General features: G+C 42.4%; 1 long non-coding RNA gene across 1 annotated transcript in view; it reads right to left on the minus strand.

Annotated features, from left to right (window-relative positions):
* Positions 1-1584: 1584 nt before the first annotated feature.
* The window catches only part of LOC118658858, a 229271-nt gene continuing 215475 nt past the window's right edge, over positions 1585-15380 (minus strand). Inside the window, exons 3-4 of the long non-coding RNA XR_004968381.1 lie at positions 6120-6434; positions 1585-2986 (exon numbers count right to left, since the gene is read on the minus strand). This is a non-coding gene — a long non-coding RNA (uncharacterized LOC118658858). The remainder of the gene's footprint in view (positions 2987-6119; positions 6435-15380) is intronic.

Consider the following 15380-nt stretch of genomic DNA (forward strand, 5'->3'; position numbering starts at 1 on the left):
GGGCCACAGTGCGTGTCAAAGCAACCAGTCGTTCCAGTCGTTCCAGCGTTCCAGTCATATGGCTTTTATATATATAGATGGCCATTTAAACTTACAGCACAATGATTTGTATTCACATGTGCTATTGTACCAGTAATTTACTAAGTAGTTAGCAAATGTAGTATAACATAGATTCACTTAGGGTTTGGTTTTCTTTATAGCTTAGGCTACATTCTAGAAGGAGACAATTGTAATCAGCAGTCCACACCCTAGGCAGCCAACTAGCATTTTAGCAGAAAGGCCTAACTCCAGAGGTGATTACTAAAAGCCTTCTGTAATCCACATCTCTAATCAACAAGAAACATTTTGCTAATTAGCATACTGAATTTCAGAAATGGGTTTCATAGGGCAAATTAATGGGTTGTAAATGAGCATAACGGATATTAGAAATGGGCAATCACTGGTGAAATTTGTGGAATTCGAGAGATGTGAATTGGCTAAAATGTTTTAGCAACCCCTCCCTCCCTTGCATGAGCAGAGTAAAAATTTACCTAGACAAGCCTGGGCCTGTGTTTTCAGGGATGTTCTCTGAGTCTTGATCCCTAAACAGTCCTGTGTCCCACCCCAGTTTAGAGACTTCCACTTGCCTAGTGCAGACACCAAAGTAAAGGAATATTGTCTCGAGAATTCAGTAGCGTTTGCCTCAAGGGAACCTTTCACTCAGGTTATGGTCAGAGCCCCTGAAAGGAGAAATGAGAGGACTTCAGTGAATTTATAGAACAGGTTAGACATGCTGTGTTGTTGGGTGCCTGCTTGCTTGGGATTGTTTATTTGCTGAATGTCTGCACATGTGGTAGAATGAGCTCGGAGTTTCACTGTTCTAGATAACCTAAGAGGAAGGCCATGGGGAGAAGCTAGCACTCACCCCTCTTCCTGTCCACGTGGCTACTCTTGCTCACCCAGGAGAACCAAGCATTGTGCATGACTCGGGCAAACAGCGGCCAGGGGACAACTCAGAAAGAATGGAAGACAAACACCATCTTTTCTAAAAACTACAGGGTGGAATCCTTGAGGTGGAGAAATGAAGGGCTCATACTTGGGTTTTGTTTTTATAACCCGGAAAAAAAAGATAAAGCTCAAAATCATCTTTTAAAAAGTGGTCAAAATAGAGTGTGCAAAGAAAAAGAAAAGGGTGAGAAAATATCCAGATTTCCTTCAACTTAAAACAGCCAACTTGGAATTGATACTTCACCCTATTCCCGCCTCCAGTCGAGTTTCAGTAGTAATATTTAGTGTCTACATTAGCTAGAAATTTTCTTTCTCTCTTTCTTTTTGTTCACTCTCTCAGTATCAATCATCATGTTCTAAGTGACGAAATACATTTGGATATGCGTGAATCTTGACAAATTTACCGCACCCAGTTCTCCCACAGGCAGTAGGCAGTATTTATTTCCACTCATTTGTCTTTAGCAGCAAGAACATTTTCCATTGAATCCTGCTTCTCCTTTCCTCCTGCCTCCCTCTTCCCCGTTCACTTCATAAAGTAACCCCGAATTATGTCCCTCCTCCCACTTTTATCCTTCCCTCCCTCTTACTTCCTCCTCCCTTCTTCCATTTCTCTCTTTCTCCTGGTCTCCAACAACACCAGGCGCCCAAAGCAAATACCAGCACATTAAGCAGCAGCCTGGTGAGGAGATGCCCAGAGAACTTCCTGGAGTGATTACTACATTACAAAGAGGGCAAGTTTTCACAGACCCACACTCAAATACTCACCCTCAATGAACAAGGGGGTGTTGGGGGGTACAGGATAATAATCAAATGATAAAAGTTTTGTAAAAGCTTCCCCCTGCCCACTGTGCCTTTAAAATAGACAGAGGAAGGCAGGCTAAATCACAAACCCAAGAACACAAGACTTACGGAACTCATAAGAATGCTGAGATATACCATTTCCTCTTCAAATGACTTTTTTTTTAATACTATTTGATTTGAAACTCACCAATTCCTGTCAGGATGAACATATGTTACCACATAATTATTTCCCTTTGAAAATATCCACTGCCCTGCAAACCAGCAGGAAACGGGACTTTTCTGGCAGGGGGTGGGCATCAGGACATGAGATGCCTGACCCTTTTAACTGCCTTGAGTGGCTGGTTGCTTCCCTTCCCTGTGTCTTTTTCCCCCCTCCTGCTGCTTTGACAGTTGTTTCTGCTTTGCAAGGACATGTCATTTTACTTACCACACTCTCTCTCTCCCCCTTCTTAATTGGCCGGCAGTAAAAATACAAATTGCACCACTGTATTTTATTATTAGCCATTTGATGGGTCCAAAATGGCTCATAAGTACTGCCTAGAGGATATTAATCAGACCTGCTGACTCTTCTAAGCACCCACTTACATATCGTGACCCCCAGATGAGGCCAGTGGGTGGTAATCCTGCCCTCCCGAAGGAGCAGTTAGCTAGTCGATGCCTCCTCAGTTAGCAAAGGCACAACCGGAAGGTGTGGCATCTGTCCCACACGAGGTGAGTCCACAGCCCAAATCTCTTCTCTGCCCATCAGCTTTCATGCCTGCTGTACTTTATTGTCATGGAAAGTCTGCCTCATCTTCCCCCCTCTCTCTAGGTAATAGAGCATGGAATGAATGTCTGAATCCTAAGTGCAGCTAAGCTGAGTAATCTTCTTTAATGTCTCATGGCTTGGCAAAGACAGCCTCCTTTCTTAGGAGTAAAATCCAGGGAAATTGTGGTCTAGAAGAGGCTGGTACATGAGTGAGGGTCCAGCTAGACAAGCAAAAGGAGCTGGCTCCAGGGGTATTGTCTGCTGTGCTGTCCCATCCTGTACATACAATTCCATGTGTCATGGGGAACACGTATGAAAGATCTGGTTACGTTACAATGAGGATATGGGTTTATTGTGAGGCTTCGGTTCACAAAGCTCGATTCTTTGTGTGAATCTCACCACAAACTTTCTAGTATCAGATATCTTGGAAATCAAATCACTGCATGTCCTCTGAAATATCAAAAAGGAGAAAACAGATAAACATTGTCAATGGAAATAAAAAGCTAAATGGTAGAACAAATCCACTAACCATGACCTAATTTCTGTCTGATTCAGTAACTAACTTACAAGGAGTGCCTATGCACCTCCATGCCAGCAACCATGTGCCAGGAACACAGCCTCATTTATGACAGGGCTCTCTGAGACACGCCCACACCTCAGTGTAGAAGGTGGTGGGACTTCAATTTCACATTTAACTTAGTTTAATGCATCATTTATAGTTTTGTCTAAGGCTCTGTTTTCTCTACCTCGGGTCATTTCTTCAACATCTCTACTTTCTGTTCATAAATTTTCATGAGTTCCAAGGTTTTATGGCCATAATGATTTTGTTAGAGGACATTTCAGCTCCAACGGGAGAAGTGTATTCCAGCAGTAATTATCAGGTAGTTAGAGGAAGTGCCAACATAGCCTTTTGTCCTGATGTCATTGTGGTTTCTGTTTTTATCTCAGAGACACGCACATCGCTTATAGATGTCTCACTCTTCCACATTTGTGATTCTTCCAGATTGGTTGATGGTAAGTTCAGCAACCTGTAGGTTTCATGCCCTATTTCTTTCTGGAAAATCACCTCATCTCAGGCAATGAGCCCGTAGAGAAAAGGTCTGAGAACAGAACTCAGGAAACACCAACATTCAAACCTTTGAAGAGAATGAGAAGGAGCAAAGAGCAAGAATAAAAGCAAAACAGGAGAAACAGCAAATGGTGTCACAGAAGCCAAAGGAGGACTGGGTGCCATGAGGAAGGCATGTGTGAGAATTGGGGGAAGAGTAAGGTGTGGCTCTCACCTCATCCAAGGGAAACAGCACAGAAAACAGGGAGGATGCTGACCAAGGCCATGCACGAGATGGTTTACTTGGTAAACCACATCAGGGCAGACACCATGAGCATTCTTTCCCTTCTAACTAGCCTAACACATAGCACAGTTCCACATACATACATACACACACACACATACATACATACTATATGTAATGAGCATTATTAAGTTGTTTCCCATTACACATTTATAGGTTTTTCTGACTGAAGCACAGAAAATGGCATTCAAAATGTGGCTCATACCTAACGTGGCCACTGTCACTAGGCGCTGTGGCAAAATGTTAGGTGGGTAATATTTGTTTTGTTTAGGAGACTGCAGAACAGAGAAAAGTTGAGTGGACAGCAAGTTTAGAGACCAAGATTTGACTCTGGCTCTGCAGTGACTCCCACGTGACCCAAAGCTAACGCTTAGCCTCTCTGACTCAGTCTCTAACATAGTAAACTTAGGGGAGTGAACTCGGTGGTGCTTTTTCCAACCGCAAAACGTCATATCCAGCCAGCCTCCTTTCTGCTCTCCCACCTCAAGCCTTAGCCTGTACCCGTCCACGCAAAGATTTTTCCCTGGCGACCCAGTCTCTCTGGACTCCTGATTCTGTCCTCTGGCCAGGTCTAATTCTCACACATAAACCTGTCCTTTGAGAAATACCCACTTGCTCCAAACTACCATTCTTGTGATGCAGCTGCTCTGGGCTGGGTGCTATAAAGAGAGCAAGTCTACTTGTTTGACTGTATTCTCACTCAGTAAGCGAGGTTAGTGTGCAGTACATCTTCCTTTGGTGGAGACGCACTCGCCACCCTCTGCTCTTTCCTTTACGCAGCACATCTCTAGACTCCTGTGCCCTCCATCCAAAGGGGAACCCCAATAGGGAATGGGAGGAATGAAGAAATGGGGATATGGCCAGGGTATGGACCTCCCAGGCTGCGTCTGGGGGTTTCCTGGAGATGACTGAGACCTTAAATTGAAGGTCACTGCTCCTCTCTCTTGAGGGCACACTCTAGTAAACTCTCTCCTCTCATGGCAGCGGTTCTCAACCTGTGGGTCCCGACCCCTTTGGGGGTCGAACGACCATTTCACAGGGGTTGCCTAAGACCATCGGAAAACACATATATAATTACATATTGTTTTTGTGATTAATCACTATGCTTTAATTATGTTCAATTTGTAACAATGAAAATACATCCTGCATATCAGATATTTACATTATGATTCATAACAGTAGCAAAATTACAGTTATGAAGTAGCAACGAAAATAATCTTATGGTTGGGGGTCACCACAACATGAGGAACTGTATTAAAGGGTCACGGCATTAGGAAGGTTGAGAATTACTGTCTCATGGGTTTAGTAACTGGTTCTGATTGACCTACCTCTCCTCCCTCACACCTTTCAGTCCCGGGGGTGTTAACAGCTCAATTGTTGCAAATCCAGTTTCCTGAACTATCCCTTCTGGTTTCCATGAACTCACCCCTTTCTAAATAAATGTCCTCAGATTCTCCTTGAATTATCCTAATTTGAGTGTTTTGTTTACTTCCTGTTAGAACTCTAATAGATAGATAGATAGATAAATAGATAGATAGATAGATAGATAGATAGATAGATAGATAGATGATAGATAGATAGATGATAGATAGATAGATAGATAGATAGATAGATAGATAGATAGATAGATAGATAGATAGATAGATAGATAGATGATAGATAGATGATAGATAGATAGATAGATAGAGAGATAGATAGATAGATGATAGATAGATAGATAAATAGATAGATAGATAGATAGATATATAGATGATAGATAGATGATAGATAGATGATAGATAGATAGATAGATAGATAGATAGATAGATAGATAGATAGATAGATAGATAGCTGGCATTGGGGGACCCAGGCATGGGGAATGTTTTAAAATCAGCTTATTCATGTGAATTAATCTGTAGTTGATAAAATGACACCTAAGGTTGTGTTGTGGGGTTTTTTAAGGTTTACTCTCTGGCCTATTCATGGACCAACCCTATGCCTCCACCCTCCTCCAACCTCTGAAAGATGGCGATCCTTGGCCCATACCAATCCAAACCTGGTAAGCAAGTAAGATTTTACTCACCGTAATTAAAAACACATCTAAAGTCTATCACAACTCCAGGAATAATTTACACACATCATGTGATTTCTCCCAAAATACCTGTCCTGCTATTTTTGTATTGTTGCTCCACCTACTTTGAATTACTGATTTTAAATAGCCCTCAAAGGGCAGGCTCCTATTTACTGCTCACGAGAAGCTTCTGTTATGATGTCAGCACCTCAAAATGGGCAGCATCAGACAATGCCGCTGGACGGACTTCCATGAATTCCCAAGAGGAAAACTGCCAGAAGGAGAAGGGACGGGCACTCAGCCAGGCGGATTTAGCCATCCTCAGGATGCAGTCCACCTCCAACGGCAGTGGCCTTCGAGGAAGTGACGCCACCTCGCTTGACATGTCTTTTTATTATATTGTGTTTCTTTTTTTTTTCTTGACCTGATTTCATAATCACTTTGCTTCGCAGGCACCATATTTGGAAGTCAGGAGGTTTCTATTCCACAGGAGCTCCTGAAAATAGAGATGTTCTTATTCAGATACAGCAAATGTCTAATTCTTGCCTCTAAACAGTCTAGGTTAATTGCCTCACTTAATATCCCACAGCAGCAAATTTTACAGCCTAATTCAGTGTGACACTAGGAAAAAAAATATTCCCTTTGTGCGAAATTGGGCCTCTAAGCTAAACTCTGTGTGGGGAGTGAGGTTGTGGGGAGAGGGGGGATAAGTGTTAAAGCTTACCTTCCTCCCAAATAAATGTTATCTTCGTTAACGGTCTCTAAAGGAAAAAGCAAGTTCATCTTATTCTTCCTGAAGCCAATCCAACATGTATATCTCATCAAGTAAAAGCTGGCTCCATGAAGCACAAACAGAGAATCTTGTATCTCTATATAAATCACATCTCTTCTGCGTGACAAGTTGTGTCCAGGCAAAGCTTATTACAAATTCAGTTTGAAATCTCAAGAAGGAATAGGAAAAAATAACAACAGCTTTATGGAACTATACTCAGGAAATGACTTGAACTCATCCCAATTTTAAAGTTCCATTCTATACAGCAAGCAGCTAAAAACCCCATTTTCTGGGGGAACTGCCCTTACAGGAAGGTGTGGCGAAGCCATCTGCTGCTTTATGGCGGTGGTTTTCAGCCTTGTTTTTCTGGTCCAGCTATGAAATTGCACTAATCACAGAAACAGACTGTTTGGCCAGGAAGCAGTGTACGCCAGATATGAGTGAATTTAAGCCCACACGTATTGAAGGCGCAAGCTTAGTGTGCAATTTATGTGCAAGTGGTTTTGTATTTATTGATCTGGACTGAGTGCAGGTCCTATAGGGGAAATATGACAGATCTCATCTGTCTAACAGCCAAGTCTAATTGTATTTTCAGTCTGAAATGAACAAAGACACAAGTGCACAAGCCGAGGTCTCCACTCTGGTGCCATATGGGGTGTGAGATTGAGGGCTGTGGTCACTGTAAGTTTTCATTTTCATAACTGGACGCAGACTGCATCCTGAATAGCTAAAGCCAGAGAGGTGAGAGTCTTTCATTCAGATCTGAATTAATAGACCATCTGATTCTGCCTGAATGTGGGTGGGTCATTTTAAAGAGTGCCTTTTATCGATGTGATTGGGGGATGGGGTTGGGTGGGGGGGTAAAAGATGTGTCATATATTATTGATTCACCTGGAACATAAAACTTCCGAGCCAAAAGTCAAATAGTTCCCACAATGGTTGTCACTAAAATTATAACAATACTTCTGGGAAGGACTGGCATCTTAAAAAATCAAAAATAGCTTCTATAACCTGACTTTCTAGTTGGGAAGATTAATTGTGCATATGAAAATAGTGATCTATGATTTCTCCTACTATGTCTCTCTCTGTCTCTCTCACATGCATTATCATCACAGAAGCCATTATATAACTAAAAATACAACAGACAATAAAACATTCCTCAAGAGAATGCCACCTAGTATCCAATGATCCAGAGGGTGGGTTCTAACGAAGTGGCATTCAGGATTCTGAATTCTGATTGGCTAACCTTTAACGAGTAATTTTTGACACTGTAGATCCCTCCTGCTTCTTGGCTTCAGTGACACCACACCAGGCAAACTCTTCCTTCCTGTCTGCTCTTTCTTTGCCTTCAGGAGCAGCTATCCTTTCCCTGGCTATGCACATGGTGCTATTTGATTATGGGCAAATTACTTCTCTGATTCTGCATTTAACAACTATAGAAATGGTTCCAACACTATGTCTTAACAGAGGGACAAAATTGGAGTGGGTTGTTATAAGAATTAAATTAGTTAACATATATTTTAAAAAATAAAATGTATTCTGATGCCTGGTCAAAGCAGGTGCTCAGTGGATGCTAATGCACCTTCCCTCTTTCCTGTTATCTTTAGACTATCTCAGAGAAATCTTTTTTGTGTGCATTGCTTCAGCTCCCATCTCAATCTTCATCTCCCGGAGGCACATCTTCAACCTCCACTCCTCATCTATTATTCATTCTATTAACCTAATTATTATCTTTTCATCTATTACCATCCCATGTGTCCCCAAGTTCCAGGGCTTGCCTCTTCTATCAATGTTCCAAGTTCAACATCAATACAACCAGGCTCACTGTTAATTTCACCTACCCACTCTATTCTGCCATCCACTCCAGCTCCCCTTTGCATCTTCCTCTCGTATTGAACTGAATCACTATCTTTTCACTCTATCTTGATTAGGTAGAAAAAATAAAATTGTGGAAGAGATAAAATTAAGCTTTGAAATGTGAAGGATGGGTATAAAACTAAGGATGGAAGGCAATAACATTCTAGACTGGGAGAATTTGGGTCCACACAAGTAGCAGAAAGTATTGTCCCAGTTCCTACTGATAAAGTTAGCAAGGTGGGTCCTTGATGCCAGTTCAGGAATTTGGATATTTTCCTGTAGTTTGAGTACATTTAGCTACTGTGGATTTTCAAGCAGGAATTAGCTTGGAAGTTTTCTCTTACCACAAAGGAAAAGTATACCTCTAATGAAGAAGCATCAATAACAAATTTATAAAATATATTTATACACTAAGGAAAAAACCAATTGTTTCTTTCTTTAACCACATACATCAATATCATTAATTGATGTGTAAAACTATTTGTAACTTACATTTAACTTGGAATTTTTACCAGGTAGGCAGTCAGTCAAGACACTCATGGTAGAGTCAACCATGACTTGAACAATTTTAAATTAAAGCGCAAAAACTCAAGGATAATTCAGGAATGTGTTAGCTATTCTTCCAGAGCTATTGGCTGGTTTTAGCCATAACATATCAATTTTCAAAGAAATGAGGAGTATCCAGCACACTCCCTTGTGTCTGGGATTACTGTCAACTCAGTTGAAACAAATTCTAAGTTCTGCCTCTAATGCTTCTTTTCACAGGTTTAAAAGATGCATTTTGGAGTTTTGCACTGTTGTACATCCAATTTATGTGGTTGTGAGGAGCTGCTCAGCAGTTTATCTTCTATCCATTTTAACGATCAAAATTGAATACCAATGAAACCCTTCTACTGTTAGTATTGTACTATTATGTTCTGCCTGTTGACAAGGTGAAAATGGGCCAGATTTACAGCAAGCTTCATTAATAGGGTTGTAAACAAACTACTTTTCATAAAGCCCTACAAGCTGAGTCATGCTTTGGGGGCAAAATCCGGGACCTGAAACCAGCCTGCCTAATCAGGAATAGCTCCAAGAGGTTCAAGTTAGCACTGCCTGTCCTCAAACAGACTCCACAGTCTAAGCCATACCAAAGGGGGACTTGGGCACTGTGAGTTTGAAATTAATTTGCTTTATTCTTTCCTGCTGCTGCAGTACAACCAACAACTGACTTGGTGTTTTGTTTTGTTTTTTCAGTGTCTAAAAGCAGCCAGGGTGGTGGTGGTTGTGACCACGAACATCCAATGAATAATTCATTCTTGTTCAAGTGGAACCCATGGGATATGTTGCCAATAACTTGGTTTATTTCTTATCTTCAGTTCTCAGCAGCCAACATATTCATCTATATTCTAACAATGGGTCATAAGTTCTTCAGTGTACAAATACTAACACTATATGATTCCACTTGGTCTCAGTTCTCAGGGCTTTGGGCGAGCCGAGGGAAAGCCCCAGCTTGTTGATCAACAGGGTGGGCCATGCCTTCCGCAGCCTGCTGCGAAGTCCCGGAAGTGGGTAGAGGAAGGGCGAGGTGCACAGTTGTGAGTCTTTAGATGCATCATCAAAGCAACAGATGGCATTTAGCCAGTTGACTCCCATTGATTTTCCACAAGTCAAGGGAACCAGGATTCTCAGTCACGTTTACTCGCAGGTAAACCCCAACAGTGTGGAATTCAACACTTTTGAGTGTGTGTGTGTGTCTTTCAACCTTGGGTATATTACTTTACTCATATGGGAAAATGAGGAAATACCTTTCAAGGATTATTTTAAGGTTGAATTAAAATACTACATGAAAAATGCCTAGCGCAGCACTGCACACAGTAGACCCTCAGCAAATGTCATCTCTCAACCTTCTTTTCCCTGAAAAGGGTCTTATGGAAAGGGGGTCCTCCACTCCCTTTACTACAGAGTATTGACATTACAATCACACTTGTTAGGGCCTGGTCTCAACCCTGATTTTGACATAAATTCAATCCAGTTAAGGCCATCCCACAGTCCACAAAGTGATGAATCCGAACTACAAAACATCCTTTATTGGGATCCAGTATAAATCTACCTAAGTGGCAGAAGATATTCTCTATTATAGAGTCTCCCAAACAATAAAAAGTGGACCCCATTACTTTGTTACCATGCAGTAGGGCCAGCTATGGAGTAACGAGATCCCATCAAGAGTCAGGCAAAGCTCTTTTTCGCTCTCAGGTAGCTGTCATGAAATACACGCAGACGCATTATTTTTCAGTCCCTAAGGGTCACTGTTGCAGAAAGCCGACTCCTCTACAAAGGCCCCTTCTCTGCCCCACAGCCCATCTCACCTTTCATTGGACCCACTAAAAGACCGACACTAGCCAATGCCACATGAGGACAATGTGGCCTGCTTTTTCCTCAATTTGAAAGTTTGGGTAAAGCACACTTCCTGCAGCCATCCTAAACACCTAGCCCTAGACACCTCTCTGCTCTCCAATCAACCTTTTCCCAGCAATACATGTATTTCAGTATTTTTTCCTTCTCACACGAAAATGCATTCACTCTGAGGCACATTTTTGAAGCAATAAACAGCTCACTTCTTTGCAGAAAAATTGACAATTTTCAAGTAACCTTTGGAAGCATCTAAATAACCCACACATATTTATGGCTGAGTGACTCTTTGGATTGAACAAACTTTAAGCTTTTGTTTGCAAAGATTTCTATTAACATCTTTGAGCACTTTCTCATCTCATCTAAGTTTTATCTAACCTCTCATCTCTTCTTCATAAACATCCCAGATTTTCTTCTTTCTCTCTCTCTCCGCCACAGCTTGGCTCTCTAAACAGAGATTTGATGTGTGCACGAAACACTTGTATCAGTTCAAATGGAAAATCTTCACCCAGAGGTCTCGGGGTCCTGGGAGTGAAGACAAAAGCTTCTATGGTATCCAAGGTCAGCCTTTCTGTCTCATTTTAAATGAACCCATTTCACCTCATGCCTGCTCCTTCCTTCTTACAAGAATAATTCCCAAGGAAAGGGGAAAGGACTCTCATCCTCCTGCCCCACCCCCACACTGCAGCAGAAATGCAGTTTTTAAAGGGTCTGTTCTCAGGAGAAAATGCCATAAGCTAAATTTATCTCTCACTAATCCATTCCTCTCTACTCCAAGATTAAGGAATTAATGACTGCTACAGCTGCTGTCCTTAACACATTAATTACTGCAAATTGGCTGCAGTCTTCCAAAAAAATCCACTCAATGACAACGGTGAGAGGGCAAGGTTCTCTGCAAAGCATTAGGTACCAAACCTAAACAATACATCAATGTAGCATCAAGCCTGAGAAGATATATAGCAGCTGGGGCACAGAGTTCCCAAACACAGGCTGCAAGCTGGGGAAGGGGGTAGAGGTGAGTGAAAGAAGAAAACAATCCGTTGCACACACACAAAACTTTTCTCACAACCCAGACAGATCAAATATTAAGGAACACCACTCTCGTATTCATAAAAGCCGGCATCATTGCAAGTCCCCTATTGTCAAACAGTAGGTCGGCTGTTTTTACACTTGCCAAATACTTGCAGATGGACATGGGGAATACAGATGTTCTGAACCACTTGTGTGCCCTGGGTTTCTTGCAATCCCACTTAGAAGTCCCCATTCCAAAGCCCACACTATTCCCTCTTCAAAATTTTTCCATATTCCATTTTGTGTCTCTATGATACATCTTCCCCTTTTCTGCCACTTTCCCATCCAGCAAAGTCTGCCTAATTCTTAGCCCCAACTCAATGTCACCTCCTCCAGGAAGCTGAGTTCCCCTAACTCTTCCTACATACTTCCCTGGAACTTACATCTTTGTCCCCAGCTTCACAGATCCAAGGCTGCTCCTTTCTCAAACTGTGCCATCCCCTTGACCTACCCCAGTCCCTTTCTTTAATTCATAGCCAAAACTTAGGTCATTTCCTCACCTCCCTTCATAGCTCTCCCCTCTATACTTTGGCTTCTTGGGCCCATCACTCCAGTAAAACTCCTCTCTTTAATATCACCTTGCTAAGTCCCAGGCACACGATAGACTTATCTCAGTGAAAATACCCCAAGTTGGAAACCTGGAGCTCATTCTAACCCTGTTGTCACTCTTATCCCAACTCTAAGTAATGACCAGGCTCTAGCAGCTCTATTTCCCCGTAGCCTTGAACGTGTCCCACTTCCCTTCGCCCCTTCTGCTACTGCGCTCCTCACCAGCTGTGACTCCCTCCCAACTGGTCCTCCTGGTTCCACCCTAGTCTCCCCCTACTGTAGCCAGAGTAACCCTTCTTAAAGGCAGGTCATATTACTGAAGTCCTCTACTTAACCTCCTTGTATATTTCCCCCTTTGCCTCAGGATAAAGTCCCAACTCCTTAACATGATTTAGTAGGACTTTCATTGTCTCTCTACAATTTCATCAATTTCAGCTCTCATTATCCCCGCCGTCATTCTAAATTTCTCAAGGTTCCTTGAGAGTGTCATGCTTCCTCTCATCACTCAGCCATTGCCTATGCTGCTTCCCAATCTCTTCCAAGCCCCTTTGCCCTGCTAGGTTTTCCTTGTCATTCAGTTCTCACCTTACATGTGTCAACGTAAGAAATGTCTAAACCTGTAAGAATTTTTATGAGTTTATTTTAGCCAAACTGACAACAATTTCCGGGAAGCAAAAGATTTTTCTCTGGAAAATGACAACTTTACCACTTATTTCATACATCGGGATCAAAGGGGAAGATATAAAGGATTACATGAAATCCATTGGTGATAGATTAGGGAGGTGGGAGAGAGCCGTAGCGGGGAAATCTCTGGGATTGGATAAAAAGTAAAAGGAATAGACACATCTTTTACATAGGCAGGTATAGGATAGTTAACAATGAACACTGTAACAGTAATTGTGAGGAGTTGTGTGGTCTCTGCTCTGGTGTGCTTTGAGGGGTCTGGGGGCAAGGGGGAGGGGGAAGAAATTACTTTGATATTCCAAAGATATGTTACCTTAGATGCAAAAAGACAACAGACAGGTTCAGTTAAGGTGAAGACTGACCTTTGTTAGGGAGACATACGCCCTAAGACATAACTACCCACCATGAACTCCTTTTAGTTAGAAACTTTTCATTTCAGACCATCCTAAGGCCACCATGCAGACCTCACATGAGCTTGTCAGGTGTAGTATGTGGCCCCTTTTTGTCCAAACATGTCACCTGCAGGAACCCTTCCCTGCCAACCCCCAGGCCCTCCTGCAGCACCAGTACCTCCCCATCATGACTCCTAACACAACTTGGTAACTGCCTGTGTTCTGCTCTCTATTCCACTTGCTCTGCAAAGAGCAGAGATGCCCTCCAGCCAAAGCCAGCTGAATGGGACGTATGGTAAGGATGCAGAGGGCCTCACAGACACCCGAGAACATGAGCTTCACAGGAACCGGAACATAAAAGACATCAGACACCGGAGCCTTTCTTTTCCATCTCCCCTCAGAGACTGGAAGGTCACATCATGGCTTCTCTGCATGTCACTCCACCACATTCCTCTCTCCCAGTCAGCTTCTTCCCCTTCAACTCAGCACGCAAGCCTACCCCACCTGAGCTCAACCTCACCCTTCACCTTCTGCCTCTGGTGCTGGCAGGGGTCATCTCTTACTTCCCAATTCCAAGTTCCTGATGGTTCTCTGGTCTTGTGGTCCTTGGTGGATCTTGGTGGCTGAGTGCCCTTGATTGCCATCTGATCGGCTTTTCATAAGAAGGTAGAGTGTCGTGGTACAGAACACGGCCGCACTCACCTGGGGATACAGTCTTAGATAATATATAGGACACCCCTCTTACACTGTCTCCTAGGAGCTAACCAAACTTTCACTATTCCATACTCATTGCCCTGCAGAGAGTCGGGCACAGGGGAGCTTGCTGAGTAATGGCCTAATTTATCAGAACTCCGCAGCTAGAAGATCCATTTGGAGACCCTTTTTGTAGTCAGACCAGGCAGAGTAAGCAAGTTCTCGATTCCCACATAACAAGAAGATAGTTTTTGTTCCTTACAGGAGTTTTCCAGATAATAAATGTTTTCTGACTCTTAACTTCACTTAGAGTCAAATCTACCACTTAGCTGATAACAGCTCCTAGTAGCTTTAACCAAAACGGCAATAATCTTTTGTAACTTCAGCCTGCTTGTTTGACCTCTTCTTAAAATAATTGCCTTGGGCTTTAGAACTCTAGAAGGAAATCAGATAAAGGAGTATAAACAGGATTAATGCAATATTTTAGCACTGGTATAATAATAATTGCCTCAAGATCGACCCAATTTGAAGTTCACCTCTACACTCTGCCTATTTAAAAGCCACCAGACTGGGTGTGGCTTCTGACTTCCAGGAGACATGAAAGGCTCTATCTGAAGTCAGGTCTTTTTTGTACAATCAAGGTTTTCCCTCCTTATTACACTTTGAGATATCTGTCTCTCTATCTCAGTCTCTCTCTTTCTCTCTCTCCCTCCCTCCCTCCATCCCTCCCCACCCACTCACCCATTTGCCTTTTAATACTCAAGACCAGCCACCTGTTTTATTTCCAACATTTCTTACAAACCAGGGACATCCTGAGGGACTGAAAGGAAAGAATGGAGGACTTTCTGATGCTGAGCACTCAAGAAGCCTTTATGGATGAATACATTCATTCGTCTGTTTTTAATTAAATAAATATTATGTTATTTTATTTACTTTATAAAATCATTTTATTTTTATTGTTGACATTATTACAGGTGTGCCCTATTTTCTCCCCCTTTGCCCCCTCCACTCCTCCCTCTGGCCCTCACCACCT

This window comes from Myotis myotis, unplaced genomic scaffold (genome assembly GCF_014108235.1).
Source record: "Myotis myotis isolate mMyoMyo1 unplaced genomic scaffold, mMyoMyo1.p scaffold_m19_p_6, whole genome shotgun sequence".
NCBI classification, from domain to species: domain Eukaryota; kingdom Metazoa; phylum Chordata; class Mammalia; order Chiroptera; family Vespertilionidae; genus Myotis; species Myotis myotis.